Below are 8,601 nucleotides of genomic sequence, written 5' to 3' on the forward strand. Positions count from 1 at the left end.
ATTAAGAGGTAGAAAGAGAGGGAACTAGTAATTATAACATGGGTGTTAAAATGCATTAGAGCGGCGCCCGCCGGCCCGCCGCGCAGCACCCACGCCCCGCAGCAGCGGACCAGCCCGCCCTCCTCTCCCCTCTTCCGCCTTCACCGGCTCGTCCGCCACCAGCCTCGACAGCCTTGCCACCCTCACCTTTCCTCCTCCAGAACAGCTACTGGGGGAGTGGAGATAATACAGAGCAGCTCCCGGAGCCACGAGGGAGATCAAAGGGACGGCGTACCCCATCCCGGAACGGCTGACTGTCTGGGAGAACCAGCTCCGGTGAGATCACCGAGGGGCACAGGCTTTCCTGGGTGGGACGGCAAGCGGCCGGAGTCCCTCCCTTCCACCTTCCCAGGCCAGCTGGTAGAATTGGACAGGCAGTCCCCTTAGGCTGCGGCGGCTGGTGCCCCCACCACGCGAGGCCCCCCGGACCAACTGAGAGAGTTGGGTCGGAAATCCCCAGACTGCAGAGAACAGTGACCGGGGGATCCCTTCCAAACACGTGACTCCCCCGTCCGGCTGGGAACAGTGCACTCTCCCGGGCTGCGACAGCTGGCGCCCTCCCGCCACGCTTGGCGCCCCAGGCCGACTAGCTAATTCGGCCGGACACTCTCCCGTGCTGCAGCGGCCGGCGACCCTCCCCGCATTCGGAACCCCAGGCCGGCTGGCACTCATCCAAGACGCTTCGGCTGCCGAACCTCCCCTACGGCGAGAATTTTCCAGAGTTAAAGGACCCACAGCAACTTTCACTGGTGGAACCCATAGACAAACAAGTGCCACGAGCACCACCTACTGGGCAGGATAAGAAAAACAGAACCCAGAGATTGCACAGAAAAATCTTTCAACCTGTGGGGTCCAACACCCAGGGAAATCTGACTAAATGCCCAGACGCCAGCAGAGGATAACGGGTCACGCTCAGAAAATTGAACATATGGCCCAGTCAAATGAACAAACCAATAGTTCAAATGAGATACAGGAGCTGAAACAACTAATGCTGAATATACGAACAGAAATGGAAAACCTCTTCAAAAACGAAATCGATAAATTGAGGGAGGACATGAAGAAGACATGGGCTGAACATAAAGAAGAAATAGAAAAATTGAAAAAACAAATCACAGAACTTATGGAAGTGAAGGATAAAGTAGAAAAGATGGAAAAAACAATGGATACCTACAATGACAGATTTAAAGAGACAGAAGATAGAATTAGTGATTTGGAGGATGAAACATCTGAATTCCAAAAAGAAACAGAAACTATCCGGAAAAGAATGGAAAAATTTGAACAAGATATCAGGGAACTCAAGGACAATGTGAACCGTACAAATATACGTGTTGTGGGTGTCCCAGAAGGAGAAGAGAAGGGAAAAGGAGGAGAAAAACTAATGGAAGAAATTATCACTGAAAATTTCCCAACTCTTATGAAAGACCTAAAATTACAGATCCAAGAAGTGCAGCGCACCCCAAAGTGATTAGACACAAATAGGCATTCCCCAAGACACTTACTAGTTAGAATGTCAGAGGTCAAAGAGAAAGAGAGGATCTTGAAAGCAGCGAGAGAGAAGCAATCCATCACATACAAGGGAAACCCAATAAGACTATGTGTAGATTTCTCAGCAGAAACCATGGAAGCTAGAAGACAGTGGGATGATATATTTAAGTTACTAAAAGAGAAAAACTTCCAGCCAAGACTCCTATATCAAGCAAAATTGTCCTTCAAAAATGAGGGAGAAATTAAAACATTCTCAAACAAAAAGTCACTGAGAGAATTTGTGACCAAGAGACCAGCTCTGCAAGAAATACTAAAGGAAGCACTAGAGTCAGATACAAAGAGACAGAAGAGAGAGGTATGGAGAAAAGTGTAGAAAGAAGGAAAGTCAGATATGATATATATAATACAAAAGGCAAAATGGTAGAGGAAAATATTATCCAAACAGTAATAAATCTAAATGTTAATGGACTGAATTCCCCAATCAAAAGACATAGACTGGCAGAATTGATTAAAAAACAGGATCCTTCTATATGCTGTCTACAGGAAACACATCTTAGACCCAAAGATAAACATAGGTTGAAAGTGAAAGGTTGGGAAAAGATATTTCATGCAAATAACAACCAGAAAAGAGCAGGAGTGGCTATAGTAATATCCAACAAATTAGACTTCAAATGTAAAACAGTTAAAAGAGACAAAGAAGGACACTATATACTATTAAAAGGAACAATTAAGCAAGAAGACATAACAATCATAAATATTTACGCACCAAACCAGAATACCCCAAAATACGTGAGGAACACATTGCAAACACTGAAAAGGGAAATAGACACATATACCATAATAGTTGGAGACTTCAATTCACCACTCTCATCAATGGACAGAACATCTAGACAGAGGATCAATAAAGAAACAGAGAATCTGAATATTACTATAAATGAGCTTGACTTAACAGACATTTATAGGACATTACATCCCACTACAGCAGGATACACCTTTTTTTCAAGTGCTCATGGATCATTCTCAAAGATAGACCATATGCTGGGTCACAAAGCAAGTCTTAACAAATTTAAAAAGATTGAAATCATACACAACACTTTCTCGGATCATAAAGGAATGAAGTTGGAAATCAATAATAGGCGGAGTGCCAGAAAATTCATAAATACATGGAGGCTCAACAACACACTCTTAAACAACAAGTGGGTCAAAGAAGAAATAGCAAGAGAAATTAGTAAATACCTATAGGCGAATGAAAATGAAGACACAACATATCAAAACTTATGGGACGCAGCAAAGGCAGTGCTAAGAGGGAAATTTATTGCCCTAAATGCCTTTATCAGAAAAGAAGAAAAGGCAAAAATACAGGAATTAACTGTCCACTTGGAAGAACTGGAGAAAGAACAGCAAACTAATCCCAAAGCAAGCAAAAGGAAAGAAATAACAAAGATTAGAGCAGAAATAAATGAAATCGAAAACATGAAAACAATAGAGAAAATCAATAAGACCAGAAGTTGGTTCTATGAGAAAATCAACAAGATTGATGGGCCCTTAGCAAGATTGACAAAAAGAAGAAGAGAGAGGATGCAAATAAATAAGATCAGAAATGGAAGAGGAGACATAACTACTGACCTCACAGAAATAAAGGAGGTAATAACAGGATACTATGAACAACTTTACGCTAATAAATACAACAATTTAGATGAAATGGACAGGTTCCTGGAAAGACATGAACAACCAACTTTGACTCAAGAAGAAATAGATGACCTCAACAAACCAATCACAAGTAAAGAGATTGAATTAGTCATTCAAAAGCTCCCTAAAAAGAAAAGTCCAGGACCAGACGGCTTCACATGTGAATTCTATCAAACATTCATTCCAGAAAGAATTAGTACAAACTCTCCTCTAACTCTTCAACATAATCGAAGTGGAGGGAAAACTACCTAATTCATTCTACGAAGCCAACATCACCCTCATACAAACACCAGGCAAAGATATTACAAAAAAAGAAAACTACAGACCAATCTCTCTAATGAATACAGATGCAAAAATCCTCAATAAAATTCTAGCAAATCGTATCCAACAACACATTAAAAGAATTATACATCATGACCAAGTAGGATTCATCCCAGGTATGCAAGGATGGTTCAACATAAGAAAATCAATTAATGTAATACACCATATCAACAAATCAAAGCAGAAAAATCACATGATCATCTCAATTGATGCAGAGAAGGCATTTGGCAAGATTCAACATCCTTTCCTGTTGAAAACACTTCAAAAGATAGGAATACAAGGGAACTTCCTTAAAATGATAGAGGGAATATATGAAAAACCCACAGCTAATATCATCCTCAATGGGGAAAAATTGAAAACGTTCCCCCTAAGATCAGGAACAAGACAAGGATGTCCACTATCACCACTGTTATTCAACATTGTGTTGGAAGTTCTAGCCAGAGCAATTAGGCAAGAAAAAGAAATACAAGGCATCAAAATTGGAAAGGAAGAAGTAAAACTATCACTGTTTGCAGACGATATGATACTATATGTCGAAAACCCAGAAAAATCCACAACAAAATTACTAGAGCTAATAAATGAGTACAGCAAAGTAGCAGGCTACAAGTTCAACATTCAAAAATCTGTAGCTTTTCTATACACTAGTAATGAACAAGCTGAGGCAGAAATCAAGAAACGAATCCCATTTACAATCGCAACTAAAAGAATAAAATACCTAGGAATAAATTTAACCAAAGAGACAAAAAAACTATATAAAGAAAACTACAAAAAACTGCTAAAAGAAATCACAGAAGACCTAAATAGATGGAAGGGCATACCGTGTTCATGGATTGGAAGACTAAATATAGTTAAGATGTCAATCCTACCTAAATTGATTTACAGATTAAATGCAATACCAATCAAAATCCCAACAACTTATTTTTCAGAATTAGAAAAACCAATAAGCAAATTTATCTGGAAGGGCAGGTTGCCCCGAATTGCTAAAAACATCTTGAGGAAAAAAAACGAAGCTGGAGGTCTAGCAATGCCGGACTTTAAGGCATATTATGAAGCCACAGTGGTCAAAACAGCATGGTATTGGCATAAAGATAGATATATCGACCAATGGAATCGAATAGAGTGCTCAGAAATAGACCCTCTCATCTATGGACATTTGATCTTTGATAAGGCAGTCAAGCCAACTCACCTGGGACGGAACAGTCTCTTCAATAAATGGTGCCTAGAGAACTGGATATCCATATGCAAAAGAATGAAAGAAGACCCGTATCTCACACCCTATACAAAAATTAACTCAAAATGGATCAAAGATCTAAATATTAGGTCTAAGACCATAAAACAGTTAGAGGAAAATGTAGGGAGATATCTTACGAATCTTACAACTGGAGGCGGTTTTATGGACCTTAAACCTAAAGCAAGAGCACTGAAGAAGGAAATAAATAAATGGGAGCTCCTCAAAATTAAACACTTTTGTGCATCAAAGAACTTCATCAAGAAAGTAGAAAGACAGCCTACACAATGGGAGACAATATTTGGAAACGACATATCAGATAAAGGTCTAGTATCCAGAATTTATAAAGAGATTGTTCAACTCAACAACAAAAAGACAGCCAACCCAATTACAAAATGGGAAAAAGACTTGAACAGACACCTACCAGAAGAGGAAATACGGATGGCCAAGAGGCACATGAAGAGATGCTCAATGTCCCTGGCCATTAGAGAAATGCAAATCAAAACCACAATGAGATATCATCTCACACCCACCAGAATGGCCATTATCAACAAAACAGAAAATGACAAGTGCTGGAGAGGATGCGGAGAAAGAGGCACACTTATCCACTGTTGGTGGGAATGTCAAAGGGTGCAACCACTGTGGAAGGCAGTTTGGCGGTTCCTCAAAAAGCTGAATATAGAATTGCCATACGACCCAGCAATACCATTGCTAGGTATCTACTCAAAGGACTTAAGGGCAAAGGCACAAACGGACATTTGCACACCAATGTTTATAGCAGCGTTATTTACAATTGCAAAGAGATGGAAACAGCCAAAATGTCCATCAACAGACGAGTGGCTAAACAAACTGTGGTATATACATACGATGGAATATTATGCAGCTTTAAGACAAGATAAACTTATGAACCATGTAATAACATGGATGGACCTAGAGAATATTATGCTGAGTGAATCCAGCCAAAAACTAAAGGACAAATAGTGTATGGTCCCACTGATGTGAACGGACATTCGAGAATAAACTTGAAATATGTCATTGGTAACAGAGTTCAGCAGGAGTTAGAAACAGGGTAAGACAATGGGTAATTGAAGCTGAAGGGATACAGACTGTGCAACAGGACTAGATACAAAAACTCAAAAATGGACAGCATAATAATACCTAATTGTAAAGTAATCATGTTAAAACACTGAATGAAGCTGCATCTGAGCTATAGGGTTTTTTTTGTTTTTGTTTACTTGTTTGTTTGTTTGTTGTAGTTTTTTTTTTACTGTTATTACTACTTTTATTTCTTTTCTCTATATTAACATTTTATATCTTTTTCTGTTGTGTTGCTAGTTCCTCTAAACCGATGCAAATGTACTAAGAAACGATGATCACGCATCTATGTGATGATGTTAAGAATTACTGAGTGCATATGTAGAACGGTATGATTTCTAAATGTTGTGTTAATTTCTTTTTTTTTCTTTCTGTTAATAAAAAAATAAAAAAATAAAGTCTGAAAAAAAAAATTTTTCTATAATTCAGGGTGGGCCATGGTGGGTCATGGGCAGAGTTCTCACCTGCCATGCCAGAGACCAGGCTCAATTCCCAGTGCCTACCCATATTTTTAAAAAAAATCTATAAGTCTACACTCTAAGGTCATTATTAATTTTACTTTCCTTCAGTTACATTAAAATCTAGAGGTAGGTATACGCAGTACATTGTGTATAAGTCATGCCTCAATAAGGTTTTTTTAAATAAATAAAAACCTGAGGACAGTGACCAAAGTTAAAATCACTAACAGGACAAAGAGACATTACATGCTTCCTGATCTTAATACTGAGAAGGACAAATCATTACTTCCATGATATTCCTGCCAGAAATGCATAATCTCAATCTAATTATACCAACACATCTGAAAATCCTGAATTGAGGGAAAAGTCACCAAAATAAATAGCCCGCATTCTTTAAAAATGTCAATGCCATGAAAAACAATTCCTACAGTATAAGGAATTCTATAGTAAAAGAGACTAAAGATACATCAAAACTAAATGCAGCTCTTCTGCTGCCACTTTAAATCCAGCTCCATACAACGCTCTGCTGCCCCTGCTACCCAGACTCAGTCTGCGCACCAGCACCCCTCTGCCAACAAAACAAGTTCACCACCACAGAGGACATGAAGGAGTACAGTAACAAAGAGAAATGTGCAGAGGGATCCAAAATTAATGTGAGCAAGAATCAGCAGAATGACAGTAAGATTTTTACTGGTGGCTTGAGCTGGGATACATGTAAGAAAGATTTGACTATTTGTCTCAATTTGGAGAGGTTGCAGACTGCACAATTAAAACAGATCCAGTCACTGGATTTGTGCTTTTCAAAGATGCTACTAGTGTTGATAAGGTTTTGGAACTGAAAGAACACAAACTGGATGGCAGAATAAAAAGACCCCAAAAGGGCGAAGACTTTAAAAGGGAAAGAACCCCCCACCAAAAGTTTTTCTGGGTGAACCGAGTCCAGATACTTCTGAAAAGCAAATAGAAGAATATTTTGGAGCATTTGGAGAGATTTTGTATCCATGGGACACAAAATCAAATGAAAACAAATCAAATCAAAGAGGAAGATTTTGTTTTATCACATATACAGCTGAAGAGCCAGTAAAGAAATTATTAGAAAGCAGATATCATCAAATTGGTTCTGGGAACTGTGAAATCAAAGTTGCGCAACCCCAAGAGGTATACAGGCAGCAACAGCAACAACAGAAAAGAGGAAGAGGAGCTGCAGCTACTGGATGAGGTGGTACTAGAGGTCATGGACGAGGTCAGGGCCAAAACTGGAACCAAGGATTTAATAACTATTATGATTAAGGATACGAAAATTACAATAATGACTATGGTGGTGACCAGAACTATAGTGGCTATGGTGGATATAATTATACTGAGTATAACTATGAAAACTATGGAAATGGACAGGGATATGCAGACTACGGTGGCCAACAGAGCACATACCGCAACGTATCTCAAGGGAGTAGCAATCACCAAAACAATTACCAGACATACTAAAGGAGGACCTTGGAGAAAACAGGAGGAAATGCTAAAGTAACTCACTTTGCAGGATGGTGTTGAAGACTGGTCCTTCTGTTGATCTAAGATGATTATTCTGTAGAAGACTTTCTAGTGTATAAGACACAACTGTCCAACTGCATATGGCTGCCGTTTGGTTTTCTGTTTTCACTTTGTCCTTTGCTATCTGTGTTATGCCTCAGTATGGATTTCTTTATACTAATTTTATGATTTTATGTTAAACCTCAAATAAATGCTTCCTTATGTGAAAAAAACAAAAAAACAAAAAACAAAAAAAATGCATTAGATATGCGTTAGATATGGGGTGTTATAAATGCATTAGAGAAAAACAATGCATTAAAGAAAGACAATGAAAGGGTGAGGTGATTCATCATCATTAAAAGGTGAGTGTCAAATGTCAGAGTGCCTCCTAGGCAGCAAGTGAACAAACTCATCACCTGAAGCATCAGGTCCAGGAGCTAACTATAAGGTAGCAGAAAGAAGGATCAACTCTCAACTCCTGAAAGGCTGTATGTCTGGTTTAGAGCTCCAATTAAGAAGTGGTGCTTGATACTTGAGTTGGGAACATCTGGGTCCATGCACTCAAAAGCCTTGAGTTTCCAGACCCTTCTTATCCTCTGGACCTGAAGATGTAGCCCATACCTCCCAGTTAAAGGTTCACACTCCCCACTGGCTTGAAGACAATGCGGTGGCCCTTGCTTTGCAATTCAACGCCATGTCCAGCTCAAGATTTTACTCCACCTCCTTTCCTGCTCACATACCTAGGGTCAAGTCACATGT

At 39.5% G+C, this 8,601-nt stretch overlaps 1 pseudogene; it reads left to right on the forward strand.

The window, feature by feature from the left end:
- Positions 1–6,792: 6,792 nt before the first annotated feature.
- Positions 6,793–7,800, forward strand: LOC143686879 (heterogeneous nuclear ribonucleoprotein D-like; annotated as a pseudogene).
- The last annotated feature ends 801 nt before the right edge of the window (positions 7,801–8,601 follow it).

This window comes from Tamandua tetradactyla, chromosome 6 (genome assembly GCF_023851605.1).
Source record: "Tamandua tetradactyla isolate mTamTet1 chromosome 6, mTamTet1.pri, whole genome shotgun sequence".
NCBI lineage: Eukaryota > Metazoa > Chordata > Mammalia > Pilosa > Myrmecophagidae > Tamandua > Tamandua tetradactyla.